The 15,462-nt window shown below is 44.3% G+C and overlaps 1 protein-coding gene across 4 annotated transcripts in view; it reads right to left on the bottom strand.

The window, feature by feature from the left end:
- The window catches only part of RPH3A (rabphilin 3A), a 192,206-nt gene that overhangs the window by 119,412 nt on the left and 57,332 nt on the right, over positions 1–15,462 (bottom strand). The window contains exon 1 of one of the 4 annotated variants that reach the window (XM_017946224.2): positions 5,844–5,861. The exons of the other annotated variants lie outside the window; for them this stretch is intronic. The gene's annotated coding sequence lies outside the window, so the exon portion shown is untranslated. Of the gene's footprint in view, positions 1–5,843; positions 5,862–15,462 lie in introns of those variants that run through there. 4 annotated transcript variants of the gene reach the window in all.

The raw sequence follows: 15,462 nt of genomic DNA, 5'->3' as shown, positions 1-15,462 counted from the left end.
CCTCACCATGACCCTTTCAGGGCACTAGTATTATTCCCATCTTGCAAATGAGAAAACTTAGAATCAAGAGATAAAATTCTTTGGCCAAGGCTTCACAGTAAGTTATAGACATTGCATTCAAACTCAGGGTTGTATGATTCCAAAGAACATGCTCCAGGATGTCTCTCTCACAGTCCATTTCAAATGCATTCTACAAGTTTGAGGGGAAAATTTCATTGAATATCTTCTGGGATGATCCTGTGTAATAAATTCAGTGTCCTCACTTTACAGATGGAGAAACTGGGGACCAGAGAGGAGAAGTGACTTGTCCATAGTCAAAGAGCTAGGAAGTAGCAGAGTTGAGTATAGAATGTAAGACTTTCAGATGCCAGGACCTGTGGTCTATTGCCTAGGGTAGTCCAAGGCACATATGAAACCCTCAATAGACAATTTCATTTGTTTTATTTGAGAGAGAGTCTCGCTCTGTCACACAGGCTGGAGTGCAATGGTGAGATCTCGGCTCACTGCAACCTCCACCTCCTGGGTTCAAGAGGTTCTCATGCCTCAACCACCCAAATAACTGGGACTACAAGCATGCACCCCACGCCTGGCTAATTTTTGTATTTTTAGTAGAGACAGGGTTTCGCCATGTTGGTCAGGCTGGTCTCGAACTCCTGACCTCAAGCGACCCACCCACGTCGACCTCCCAAAGTGCTGGGATTACAGGTATGAGCCACCACACCTGGCCGCCTCAATAAACATTTGAAGAGTGATTCAAGAAGCCCAAGGAGAAATGAAAGTCATCTAGGATCTGGTGGTGGAATCAGAACCCAAATAGTTCCCAGGCCTCTTGGCTTCCAATCCCAAAGAATTTCTCACAGCTTCTCTGGCCATTAGGCATGTATTCTGGGAGGGCCTCTCATGAATTCAGCTCTCCCTTAAGGAATGCCAATAGCTACCAGCTGCTGCATACCTAGACACCTGCATGCGTCAGGCATTGTACTAAACACTTTACAGTGATTATCCCCACACTTCACAACGACCTGAAGTGGGTGCTGTTATTGCCCCATTTGCAGACAAGAAGACGAAGGTTCAGGCAGATGATGTGAAGCCCCCAAGCTCACACAACCAGGGAGCAGCAGAGGCAGTGATGCAAATCTCAGTTCTGTCTGACTCCAAAGTCTGTGTTTTCATGACCCTGCCAGTTTTTCCTAAACCAGCCCCCCTAGAGACCCCGTGGAAATGAAAAGAGGCCTCAACTGACCCTCTACTCTGGTTTCAACTAGAACAGTTAGTGGTGCTTTTAACTGCTTTGCATACTGGGCATCTGCCCAAGCCTTCATTGAAACAAGGACTTTGCAGCAAAATTAAAAAATAATAATATGGTTGAAACCAGAACTCTGCACCCTCTCTGGTGAGCATGCCATCTAGGAACTAGCCTTGCCTTGTCAGGGGACCTTGCCCCACCCTGCCCACCTCCCTGGTCACCACTGCCAAACCCCTCTTCTGTCCCCGGTGCTTCTGGAGAGCCCTTTGTTCAAAGAACCAGCTGCTGCTGTAAGCTCCACCAGCCTGTAGCACTGCAGCAGGGAGACACCTCGAAACCCAGACTCCTCAAGGCTGAGCCCAGCCAGGCTCTGACGCTCTCGAGGCTTCATTCAACGATAGAACATTGCGAAGATTCCTCAGGCCCCAATTCAGCGAGCTGCCTTGCTCTACCCTTGTTTTATGGAGCAGAGGCAGCCCGGTAAGACATTCCATCACCCCAAAGAGGATGGGAAATGATGATGGTAGTAATAGCTACAGCAACAAATGCTACCCACTACCTCCTGCACAATTCGTATATGTGTAGCAGCATCATCTCCTCCTCCCAAAAATCCTGTTTCAGGATGATAATGGTTTCATTTCTGTTTTATGAAACTGAGACTCCTAAAACAACTAGCCTGAGGCCATTGAGTTCATAAGTGGTGAGACTGGAATTTGAACCAAGACCCTGTGAATTTATGATCATTATGCTACCTGGCATTCCTAATTCCTAATCATCTCTCCTTTTGCAGGGGGCATGCACTTACTATTTAGCAGGTGCCATGCTTTATCTCCCCAGCACTATTCGTGACTGACAACAGTGAAAGGAGGTTGTATTGCGCTATTTACCCATTTTCAAGATGAGGAAATCAGACATGGAGAGCTCAAGTGACTTGCCCAAGATAACACAGCTAGGAAGAGGGGGAGAATGGGGTGTGAATCTGAACAGTTTATCTCAAGATCTTCTGAGCTTTTCTGTCTCCCAAGGAAATGAGCACTGAGATAGCCCAGAAAAAGAGAATGCTCCCATTTCACTTAGCAAGTGTGGTAGGCAAAATAATGGCCCCAAAAGATTTCCACATTTTCATCCCCAAAAGGCGTTAATAGATTACCTTAAGTGGCAAATGGGACTTTGCAGGAGTGATTAAGTTGAGGATCTTGAGGTGGGGAGATCATCCTGGGTTATTTGGGTGAATCCAATGTAATCACAAGGGTCCCTACAGGAGGGAGGTCAGAGGGCCAGAGTCAGAGAGGAAAGGTGTTGATGGAAGTATAGGGGGAGAGAGAAAAAGAGAGAGGGGGAGAGAGAGAAAGAGAGGTAGGGAGAGGTATGAAGATGCTTTGTAACTGGTCTTGAAGATGGTGGGAGAAGCTACCAGGTAAGTAATGCGGGCAGGCTCTAGAAAATGGAAAAGGTGAGGAAAAGAGTTTCCTCGAGAGCCTCCAGAATGAACACAACCCCACGGCTGACACCTTGGTTTGAGGAATTCTGACCTCCAGGACTGTAAGATAATTAATCTGTGTTGTCATCAGCCACAAAGTTTGCGGTTACTTGTTACAGCAGCATAGGAAACCAATATAGCAAGTCTGCCAGGGGACCCTACATTAAGAAGCCCAGAACAAATCAGCTTTAGGAGTCACGACTGAGCTCCCTCTGAGACAAAGAACCCAATGCTTCAATCATACTGCAACCTGTTCTGAACAATACCGTGTGCGTGCCCTACAAGAGAAAGGACACATGCTCAAAGCTTTAGCCTGAACACCGGGCTTTGTCGCTGGATGACACTGCTAGGGCATCCATGCCTTCTTCACTCCCTCCTCCTTCTCCTTTAAGAGCCTCCAGGGAAATGCTACTGTCAGGGACACAAAAGGGAAGAAATGTCACAGGGCAGCTTTCCAGGAGCACAACTCATCACAGGGAATCAGTCAAAGATAGAACAAGTAAATGAAACAAAGAGATTGGTGTGCAAGAAAAAGAGAGAAAGAACATGAGACAGAAAGAGAGAGAAAGGATTGCTGGGTCCCTGAGATTGGCCTGTGCGCACTGACAAATCCCTTCCCACAAAGAAAACGGGAAATGCAGGGAAGCCCACTAACCTCCTTAGGAAAAGACACAGTAGGACTTGGCGAAGCAAGCTTTCGAGACAAGTCAACAAGTCTTATTTATTAATCAGTCAATTCCGCATTATCAGGCAAGGCTCTGCCAGGGGAAGGGAACTTGGACTTGCCTTCTCCGATATTCGGAGTTTGATTTCAGCTCCCCTACTTCCCAGTTTGGGACCTTGGCATGTCACTGGCATGCTCTGAACCTCAGTCTCCTCAACTGTAAAATGGGACCACAATACCTTCCCCACCCATCTCCTGAAGCAGCCAGGATGTTGCACTGAGCTAATGAATAGGAATGAGTTTCATATACTCTAAATGATGAATAGCAGCTACCATTTACTAAGTGTCTACTATGTGCTGCGTGCTTATCCAGACTCCTATCCTCAAGGAATGTAGTTAAAATGTCCAGCCGAAAATGACCATAAGTAAGGGGAAAAGGACAGCAACAGCAGAGATGGCATAATGAAATGGTTAAGAGGCCAGGTTCTAGAGCTAGGCTGCCAGTGTTCAAATCTGACTCTGCTACATGCAAACTGTGTGACCTTGAGAAAGTTACTAAACTTCTCTTTGCCTCAGTTTCTCTATCTGCAAAGCAAATGATAGCACTTCCTCATATGGTGGTTGTTAGGATCACATTAGCTAATATATGTTAAAGCACTTAGAGTAGAGCCCAGCACATAGGCAGCCCCATGTCTGTCATCTTTATTCATTATCATTGCCATTGTGATTATTACTTATTATGGAAGAGAGGTGTCTTCCAAAGAGCGATACATGCTGTGCTGAGATCCAAAAGGTGAAGTTAGGTGGTCTAAGGATGTTTATTTTTTCAATGTTTAGATGTTACATTTTTACTTTAAAGCACATTAGAAAATTATTATATTCCCACTTACAGCAGTGACATAATGTCATTTCCATCACCTCCATAGCATTATCTGCCCTGAAATCTGAAAATCAGTCGGTCCTGAAATCATTCTTCTGGGTATGCTAAATTTGCCTAACTACCCTCTGCCCCCCACCATGCAGCCGTATCTTTCTCTTTTTTTTCTTTTTTTTCTTTTTTTTTTGAGATGGAGTTTTGCTCTTGTTGCCCAGGCTGGAGTTCAACGGCACAATCTCGGCTCACTGTAACCTCCGCTTCCGGGTTCAAGTGATTCTCCTGCCTCAGCCTCCCAAGTAGCTGGGATTACAGGAATACACCACCGTGCCTGGCTAATTTTGTACTTTTAGTAGAGATGGGGTTTCTCCATGTTGGTCAAGCTGGTCTCAAACTCCCGAACTCAGGTGATCCGCCCTCCTCGGCCTCCCAAAGTGCTGCTGGGATTATAGGCTTGAACCACCTCACCCAGCCACAGCTGTGTCTCTTAAGGCCAGCTTCCCATTAAGCCAGTAAGTACCAAAACACAATCTTAGGCCAAAAGAATAAAGTAAGCACGTAGGACCTTTCCTCTCCCAGGTCCTCTCCAGAATCGGAATCTGTTTCTAGCCTGTAACAAGCACTTACTGAAGGCTGACTGCATTTTCCTCATCTGAACTCCTGCAACAAAACCTCACCTTCTCCCTGTGTCCACCCTACATATAACTGGCTCCCCCACCAGACTGGACATTCCAAGAACACAGCCCGATCTTGTGTATTTCTGAGTTATCAAGGGCCAGAACAAATCTGATGCTTGGTCAATATTGAATAAACGAATTATTCTTAGAACTGTTGATGCTTGCAACTTTTGTTTTCCTGGAATCTCATAAAACTTACTGGTATCTGACCACCCCAGATTGCATGTTTAGTTACCATAAATGAGATACGACCATAGTTCACGGGATTCTGCAAAGAGCCCCTTATCTTCAAAATGCTGCTGTCTTTGAACAATTTTAGGGGGACCTGGGCTAGATCATCACCTCAGAAGAGCAATACTGGAGTGGCTGCTGCAGGGAGAAGGCCGAATAAGATGGGAGAGGCTGGAAAACCTGCCTGGGGGTGAGGTTGGACCTGAGCTGGCCTGAATTCGAACAAGTGAAAAGAACAGTAAGGAATAGCAGCTTGAGGAGAAAGTTCAGATGCCTTTATGCCCACTAAGGTATTAAGGTTGAAGGGGCCTGATATTTGCTGGAAGATTCTACATTTTCTACCCACCCCTACCCCAGCTTTATTGAATCTACATTTTCGAAAGGAGCTTTACGCTCTGATGGGAAATGAATGAATTCATAAAGGAGTGACCCCAGGCAGTGTGATTGGAGATGGGGAAGTCAGAGAGAGATCTATTTCCAGGGAGGTCTTTCAAAGCACTCCTCCAAGAAGATCCTCTCGAGACCCTAGTTTGCTTTTCCCTGGAAATGAGTAAACCAGATTTCTCATCTCTGCGGGGGATATATAACTGTCAAATCTCCTAGAAATAAGCTAGTATTAAGGAGGGAGCAGAGGAAAAGCTGGCTTCCCACTTAGTGGCTAAGACACTCACCAAGCGCCTAGCAGAATAATTGAGAGGGCGCTGGCTTCGAGTCCCACCTTTTCCACTCGCCGGTTGTGTGAGCTTGGGCAAGTCACTTTACCTCTCCGTGCCTTAGCCTCATTGTCTGTAAAATGAGGATACTAATAACAATATGTACAACATTGGTTTCTTGGGATTATTCAATGAGATAAAATATACAAAGGGTTTGGCACATAGTAGGTGCCCAACACATTAGCTACTACTATTATTATTACCTTCACTTTATTCATTTTTTTATGGTTATTCTATGTCAGATGCTGGAGATACCAAAATGATTAAGACTCCACCCTTCCAAGCTACCGGCCAACAGAGATACAGAATAATGTGACAGGAGTGTGACAAGTGTGGCAAGAGTTTTAAAAGGGATGTGGGACACAGAGCATAGAGAATGTTTCTTTCTATTATGCAAGTGAGGTAGGAAGAGATTGGACAAGGTTAACTCCACAGGAGACCAGGGAAGTGGGGTAGGGGTTTGGGGGGATGCAACGTAACCAGTCTCTCAATGCCCTGAGCACCTCTTCTTCCCTACTCCAGCGCTGACTCCAACATCTGGGGAGTTTCTCTCCTCCAAGGAGATTTCTCAGCCTCACACTTACGTAATCCTAACGTGACACAACAGATATCCAGCAGGCTTGAAGAACAGAGAGACGAGCTCACCCCACGATTCCCACTTGGCCAAGCAGGGAAGGCAGTGACAAGTGCTGCAGAAATGGTGAGAGCCCATCTCTCAGGCAGCAGATTGAGCTGACGGGCAGGTGGCAAGGGAAACGGGCACAGCCTCTCTGGAGGGTGATCTAACACTGTGTGTCCAAAATCTTAAGACATTACACATACCTACCAGGTGACCCATGAGACTCTGTCCAGGAATTTAACCTAAGGAAATAATTCAATGTATGTGCAGAGATGATCATCACAGAATCTCTTACAATAATGACAAATTGGAAACAAGCAAAGTGTCTGACAACAGGGGGTCATTTAAATAAATAGTGGCATATCCCATACCAAGGGAAGTGAAGCAGCTCCACACCAGAATAGTCTTGTTATAACCATGAAAAGCTGTAATCTCTTTATTAAAAAGAAAATAAGGAGAAATAGAAAATATGACTCCATTCATAAGTACGGTCCCTGGGGAAGAGAGAATGCGTGACTAAAAGTCCCTTCCACACGCATTTCCTATTCTTCCTTCAAGATCCTGGTCAGTAACTCAACTATTCACTCAACAAGCATATGCTGAAGACTGATTTATGCCTAGTACTAAGAACACAGAAAGACGGAAAAGTAATACCATCCCTGTTCTTGCCAAGCTTAGAGACCAAAAGGTCACCTCCCCCAAGGAGACCTCCCTGATTACACCAGTCCAGATTGAAGCTCCTCTTTTCTGATTTCTGGTAGTCTCCCCAGAGTTTATGAAGGATGATAACAGCAAATTCCCAAGACTTCAGCTAAGTTCTTTACATTCAGGATATTGTTTAACACTCAGAGCGACCCTGGAAAATAGATCCTAAAATTAATCCCCATTTCTCAGATGAGAAGACTGAGCCTCATGCATTAGCAGGTAATCAAGCAGGGGCTTAGCTCACATTTGTCTCATGTCAGAGCCTATGCTCCTAAGCATTGTGTTGCATTGAATAAACACTGAAGGGCCTACACGGGACAGGAACAGAGTATCTGTCCACTCTCCCCAGGACCCATCCCGAACTGCTCCCAATATGGTTGGATCCTCCTCTTCTCTGCCCCCATTGCACATAATTCAGCTTCCATAATAGCCTGTCTCCTTCCATCATGATCCCCAGTGTGGGGAAGTGGGAGAGACATCTGACCACCCTGAACTGCATATTTAGTTATTGGCAATGGAATATGTCAGTCACTAAAGGATTCTGCAAGAAGCTCCGTGTTTTCTAGATGCTTCCCTCTTTGAATACGAAGACCTGGAGTAGATCATCATCCCAGATCAACGCCAGAATTGCTGGCTATAGCTGTTCCTTGAGGACAGAAACCATGTCTATCTTGTGTATCTAACATGATGGCCTGGCACAGAATAAATACCAAATAAATAGCTGATGAATGAACGAATGATTGAGTGGATAAATGAATGGATGAAAACGGCACCATTTTACAAGTCAATTATTTCCTGGGTGAGAGGTTCTTCCTCTGGGCCAATGCCAATAGCTCACTGATCCTCCACCAACATGACCACACCCAGGAAACTACAAAGAAACTGAACAGAGAGAAATTCAGGGCCCCCATTCACCCAAGGGCTCTCTCATAGTCCTGAGCCACACAGAAGAGGAGGCTTGGAGAAAAAAATGGGAAGCGATGGTTGCAGGGAGGAGATCAGCTGCAAGTCTCATGCCCAGAGTCGATGGTTCTAAAGTAGCAGCCACGTGGACCATTCCTGTTTAATCACACGACAAACCCAAGAACCACTCGCTAGCCCTTTCCAGCAGAGTAAATGAACAGAGAGAAAATCCCAAGGGACACAAGTCTGGCTGCACTTGGAAATGCCTGTTGGTTTTTCAAGGGAACCAGGTAAGTTACAGAGGATATGGTTTTTGTTTGCTTCCCTTTGAGATGGAGTCTTACTCTGTCACCCAGGCTGGAGTGTAGTGATCTTGGCTCACTACAACCTCCCCATCCTGGGCTCAAGCGATTCTCCTGCCTCAGCCTCCCCAGTAGCCGGGACTATAGGCATGCGCCACCAGGCCTCGCTAATTGTTTTTGTTTGTTTGTTTGTTTCTGTTTTTTTTTTATAGTACTAGTAGAGACAGGGTTTCACCATGTTGGCCAGGCTGGTCTCAAACTCTTGACCTCAGGTGATCCGCCCGCCTCAGCCTCCCAAAGTGCTGGGATTACAGCTTGAGCCACCATGCCCGGCTACCAGAGGATAATTTAATAAGTTTCAAGTCATTCTTAACTCAGTCTTGCAGGGTATCAAAACACAAAATTGTGTCTCCTTGTTGGCCATCCTGACACCCCCATAGAGAGCTGCAGGGAAAGGAAGCAGAGGTTCTGAGACACTCCACCTTCATCGGTAAAATGGAAGAAGAGTGTCTACTGCCTAGATGTTTGTAAGGATAAAACAGGATTAAAACACAGGAAAGGGCCCATGTGGAGCTCAGCAAATAGCACGTGTTCAACAAATGCCTGCTGAATCTGAAGGCAATAAAAATCATCATGAAAATGCCAGTGTTATCTGGAAGAAATACTCCTTTCTAATTTGCAAGATTACGTTTATCCCCTTATCCTTAACAGGGGAAAGAGATTTGAGAGAATGGACACAGGATAGGTAAGTTTTGAAGGGAGAAGAGAAAACCTAGGGGACACGAGATGTTTTCACAAAAATGAGGCCTACAGAGGGAAAGAACAGGCACTGGGGACTCCAAAAGCAGGGAGAGTGGGAGGGGTGAGGATTGAAAAATTACCCATGGGGTATATTTTTCACTATTTGGGTGATGGTTACACTAGAAGCCCAAACCTAACCATAATGCAATACATCCATGTAACAAACCTGCCCATGTACCCCTTCAATCAATAAATTTTTTTTAAAAAGATGAAGCTTGAAGCCAACATGAGCCCCCAAAAGAGAGGCATTATGAGAGTGCTGGTTACATAAAGGGGAGAAAAGGAAGAACAGACAAGGAATACAGAAAGAGATACTGAAGGAAAAGTTTGCCAATTTCACTGAAGACCTCAGCAGGGCCGTGTTCACTCTGAAGACTCTGGGGACGAATCTGTTCCAGGCCTCTCTCCCAGCTTCTGGCAGTGGCCGACAGTTCTTAGAGTTCTTTGGCTTGTGGCTGCTTCACTCCAATCTCTGCCACCACCACCCCATGGGCTTCTTCCCTCTGTGTCTTTTATGTCTGTGTCCATTTCTCTCTTTGTATGACGACGTCAATCATTTGGATTTAGGGCTCACCCTAATCCAGTACGACCTCATCTTAACCTGAGTGTTTATATCTGCAAGGACTCCATTTCTAAACAAGGTCACATTCTGAGGTTCTGGGTAGACATGGATTTTAGGGGGACATTATTCAACCTCCCGTACAGTGGAGGTGTGATGGGTATGGAGATGGTGGTCAGGGTGTGAGTCCACTTCCTCACTAACTAGCGAAGCCCCCTAGAATAAATCATAATCAGCCCTGCCTCACCTTCTCCATCTATACAATGGAATGGGGTGATGATCACATTATCAAACTAAACCAACAGCTATAAAATCACCTTTTAATCTATATGATACTGTATGAATATGAGTTATTATATAGTGGCCATGAGAAAGTACCTCGCAGACCTGCAGCTACAGGAAGCTTAATTGGCTGAAGGCCCCAGCTGCTGCACTCTCAAATCCATCAGTGCGAATGAGGCCATGCTTCCCATGGGCAGCTCCCAGTCAATAACAGAATACTGCAGGGATACTAAAACCGGCCTGTCTCTGGGAGACATAGGACTCCTCCGACAGAGACTTTGGCTGGAGACTCCTCGACGCCTTGCTGAAGTGCCTTTAGGCCACATGAGAGTCTAGGACACTTGCTCCCAGCCTTCTTTCCCTCTCCCCTTCATTTGGGGGTCCAGTGGCTCCTTATGCCTTCTCTGGCTGCCTCCCTATTTTCTCCCGTCAGCCTTTCCCTTAATTAAATCCTAGCACATCTATTCCTGTCCTGGTGTCTGTTTCCTGGAGGACCCAGACTAGCACATTGTCCCAAAGACTTTCTGCTACCTTTTCCAGGTAAGCATGCATTCCCTGTTACTGATTGTCCTTCTGGTAAACCACCCCTTCCCCACAGTCAGTCCATTAGGGTGGAGGTTTGGGTGGAGCTGATGCCTCCCTATACTCCAAGAGTTAGCACATGTCCATACCTAATTAATCCATCTGTCTCATCCCCTGGCCACAATGATTAGTGCAAAGAAGGGCATGTGACCCAATGCAAGCCAATGAGATTCCTATCTGAAACTTTTGCAGGCATTCTTAGGAAAGAGGCATATCGTTTTCATTGGGGTTGCTAAGCTGCTACAATGTAAGCTTGGGGCTGCCAAGGGGCTTCTTTGTATCCTCCAGTCTGAAGTTGACGCCTATGCAAAAGAGAGAGAGCAATGTAAGAAACTGATTCCTGATGCCGTTATATGAGCACCTGAATCCAGCCATGCCTGAAGCCCCCATACTTTTCCATAATGTAAGACAATACGTTCCCCTGCCTTTCGTTAGTGTCGTTTTGCTTTGCTTTAGCCTATTCGAATTGTGTTCCAACTAAAAAATTTAAATTCATATATTTCCTGACATTATTCTTCAAAGTGATGGCCAGAGAATGAGATTATGGCTTCTGGAACTACAAGTCAAGTAAACATTGAGGATGGGCAAAATGGATTCTTTTAATTCTATGTGTGAACTACTTTCAGGGTGTCAGAAGGATTAAAGAGAAAAAAGAAACAACCAAAGAAACATCAGTGGGAGCCAGTTTGGCTTTAGGCTGCTTTTTAAAGAAAGCCTCTCCATAATTAGGATTTCCAAATATAATCTCTCTCTCATTTGACAGAACCCAATACCTAGACAGCTACTTCTAAAAATAAGGGAAACTAAAATCTGTTTTTTGATGAATCACTAACACATTTCATCTCTGGCTCTTCTTGTGTTTGGGGAAGGAACTCAAAAGAAGGTGTTTCCCTTCTTTTAAAAAAATTAAGATTGGTGGGAATTTCTGTCAATAAATTTGTTATGCTCTTCTCCCCAAATGTGAATTCTTTCTGTAAATGCTGGTGCCTCCCATATGGAAGAGAAGCTGATGTCAGGCCTATGAATTCACCACTGTTGAGGTTTATCCTACATGACAAAAAGCATTTTGGAGATTCTTTCCTTGTCAATAAACAGGAGCTCCAACAAAGCCAAGGCCCAGCAATACCTTTTCTCCTAGCTCAGCCAAAAAAGCACCCATCCTGCTGCGGTATTGTGAGCAAGACTATAGAATTTAGCAGAATTGCAGCCTGCGCTCATTTCTGACTCAAGGCTCAATCTCTCTCCTTTGGAAGTAAAAATAAACAATATCCTATTCACGTTCAGCTGCTAGCATCATTAATTAACATAAGGAAACCAAACCTCACTAGGCAATTAATTCCCCTTTCTTGAGTAAATGCAGATGGCAAACAGAGGGTCTGTCTCATGTCAGGACCCTTCTGCCCCTACTTCAGAGGTATCTCCATCCCTGGCACAGCTTTGACGGCAAAAAGCAGAGGCACCTACATGTTCTTTAAATAGATCGCTGCCTTGCTGCCTTGACAGTTAATGGCCAAAGGATGCTAACACACAGTGGCATCTGCATTCACAAAATCAAGGAAGTTTTCCATCAACCGACTTGCTCTTTTAATAAGAGAAAAAGCAATCAGGCACGGAGAAGCAGAAGCTACTAGGGGATTTGAACCTCTGAACTGCATTGAGCAGATGCACAGGGATGAGGAAGACCCAAATTAATAATAACATTAACATTGATGATCACAACAGCAGCAGCAGCAATGGCTAATATTTGCTGAGTGCCTCCTGCAAGCCTGACTCGAAATCACTGCTTTATATGCATGATCTCACTGAATTCTCACAATAACTCTAAGAAGTAGGTGCTAATATTATCTCTGCATAACTAGATGAGTGTGGTAGATTGGTTGCAAAAATGGCCTTAATTCTTCCTTTCTCTGTACCCATGCCCCTTGCAACGTGACTTCACATTGCAATGTAATTTTGTAGCTCTGCCCATCAAGAGATGGAGTTAACTTCTCCAACCTTTAAATTGAGTTTGACCTGTGCTTCCTTTGGCCAATAGAATGCTATGAGCCTGGACTTTAAGAGGTCTTGCACTTTCTCTCTCTCTCTCTCTCTCTCTCTCTGTCTCTCATCCCTTCCTCTACCATGACAATAAATCCAAGCTAGCCTGCTGGAAGATGAGAAGCCACATAAGATAGAACCAAGGCTTCCTAACCAGGGCCATCTTAGACCAGCCAGTTCCCAGAGACTCACCAACTAATTGCAGACCCATCATCAAGCTGAGCAAGATTAGCCAAGTTCCTCCCAGATCAGCATGACTGCCCAGCCAACCCATAGACTAGTGAGCAATAAGAGTGTGTTTATTGTTACATGCTACGGGGGTTTTGTAGTTGTTTCTTACACAGCACTCTTGTAGTAATAGATAACTGATACAATGAGGAAACTAAGTCATAGAGAGATTAAAGTGACTTCTTAGTAGACTTCTTCACTCATAGTAGGTATTCAATAAATATTAGTTAAATGAGTAAATGAATGATTAAATGATTTGGAAACCAAGTCCAGGTCTGTCTGACACCACGGTCTGGGCATTTGACCATAAGCTATACCAGAATGTACATTTCTATCCTATGCCAGTTTCTTCCCTTTTAAAAACCACCCAGCACAGTACCTGACTCAATAAATCCTCTTTCCTTTCATTTCTCCCTCACCCCTGATTTCTCCTCAGTCAATTTAACATAATCCCTGCTTTAGTATAAAGTCCCCAGAGAAAGGGGAAAATGTAAGTAGAGATAAAAGACATGTTTGACACAATTATAATCTACCCCCAGAAAAGGACCATGTTTTATTGCAACCTTTCTCCGTATTTTATGTGTTAGATATAGCTGGATTTCCCCCTACCACCACTGCCCCATTTTTTATCCTTATCTTTTATCTGGTGAGTTTAGACCATTTGTATCTATGATTACTGCTATATTTGAAGTTCATTCTGTCATTTGATTTTGTATTTTCTGTTTACTCTGCTTTGTCCATGGTTCCCTTCCCTGCCTTTCCTGTCTTCTATTTCTCCCACTGCTAGTTTAGAAGTTATATTCTTTGCGTATTCTCTCAGTAGTTACCTTCCATTTTTTAATATGCTTATGTGACTCAATCTAAAATGAATCCATTTCTGCACCCTCATCCAAGACAATATAAAAGTCGTAGAGCAGTTGAATTCTAATCTCTCTCTACTGACATACACATCTAGCACTGCTTTCTCTATCCCTCAAAGTAGTCGCCCCTGGATTCCCAGGATCTAACACAGTGCCTGGCACATGGTACATGCACAGCAAATTGTTGGTTGATGAATGGATCTTTAGCATATGCTTATTATTACACTTAAACATATGTTATGTTCCCTTTTTTTTGGTATTCATGTTTGTTTTATTCAATAGCCTTTGTTTTTTTCCAAACTTTTTTTCATTTTTTGTTTTTGTTTATAGTTCTGGGGTACATGTGCAGGATGTGCAGCTTTGTTACACAGGTAAACATGTGCCATAATGGTTTACTGCACCGATCAACCCATCACCTAGGTATTAAGCCCAGCGTGCATTAGCCATCCTTCCAAATACTCTCCCTCCCCTTAACCCCACCTCTCAACAGGCCCCACTGTGTGTTGTTCCCATATGCTATGTTCTTATAGATAATTTTATATTCTTTGAAGGATTTTCTTTTTTAAAAAAAATTTTATTTTAAGTACTGGGGTACATGTGTAAGTTGGGCAGGTTTGTTACATATGTAAACATGTGCCATGGTGGTTTGCTGCACAGATCATCCCACCACTTAGGTATTAAGCCCAGCATGCACTGGCTATTTTTCCTACTGCTCTCTTCCCTGTACCTCACCCCATGACCTGCCCCAGGGTGTGTTGTTCCCCTCCCTGTGTCCATGTGTTGTTGTTGTTCAGCTCCCACTTATAAGTGAGAACACGTGGTGTTTGGTTTTCTGTTCCTGCGTTAGTTTGCTGAGGATAACGACTTCCAGCTTCATCCATGTACCTGCAAAGGATACAAACTCGTTCCTTTTTAAGGCTGCCTACAAAGGATTTTCATTCTCACCAACCCAAATCTTTCAAAGTAACAAGTGGAGCTATTATAATGAGGATGTGAGGCTAAGAAACTTGGTGTCTTGAGAGAGTCACAAACCAGGGAGAGGAAGCTCCAGAGAACCCAGTTCTCCAGACTCTCAACCCAGTGCTCTCATCCATATCCAGGACAGTGGCAGCTGGATAAGGTTTAATGTTCTCTTTCCATAAATATTTTAGTTACATTTAATCAGCATAATACATTATGTGTCAGTGACAATCTGGGAACTTCTCTCTGATGCCTGAGAGAATTCCCCATTCGTTCCAACTATTTGTTCTTATTTTAAAAATTTTAATCCAAAATATCTATCTATCTCTATACATATGCATATACAGATATACCTCTCTATATATCTGTGTGTATATTTATTATTATTGGACAGCGTGGCTTGTTCCTTTGTCAGGACATGCTATGTCCATCTTCTTGTTTCTTGGCGTCCTTTACTTCCTACTACCTTTTTCTTTCTCTTTTTTTTTCTTTTGCCCAGGCTAGAGTGTAGTGGCGTAATCTCGGCTCACTGCAACCTCCGCCTCCCGGGCTCAAGTGATTGTCCTGCCTCAGCCTCCTGAGTAGTAGCTGGGATTACAGGCATGAGCCTCTATGCCCAGCTAGTTTTTATATTTTTAGTAGAGACAGGGTGCCACCATGTTGGCCAGGCTGGTCTCAAACTCCTGACCTCAGGTGACCCGCCTGCCTCGGCCTCCCAAAGTGCTGGGATTACAGGTGT

The sequence above is a fragment of the Papio anubis genome, chromosome 9 (genome assembly GCF_008728515.1).
Source record: "Papio anubis isolate 15944 chromosome 9, Panubis1.0, whole genome shotgun sequence".
Taxonomy (NCBI): Eukaryota; Metazoa; Chordata; class Mammalia; order Primates; family Cercopithecidae; genus Papio; species Papio anubis.
The sequence above is the reverse complement of the archived record's forward strand: the minus strand, read 5'-3'. Positions and strand labels throughout refer to the sequence as shown.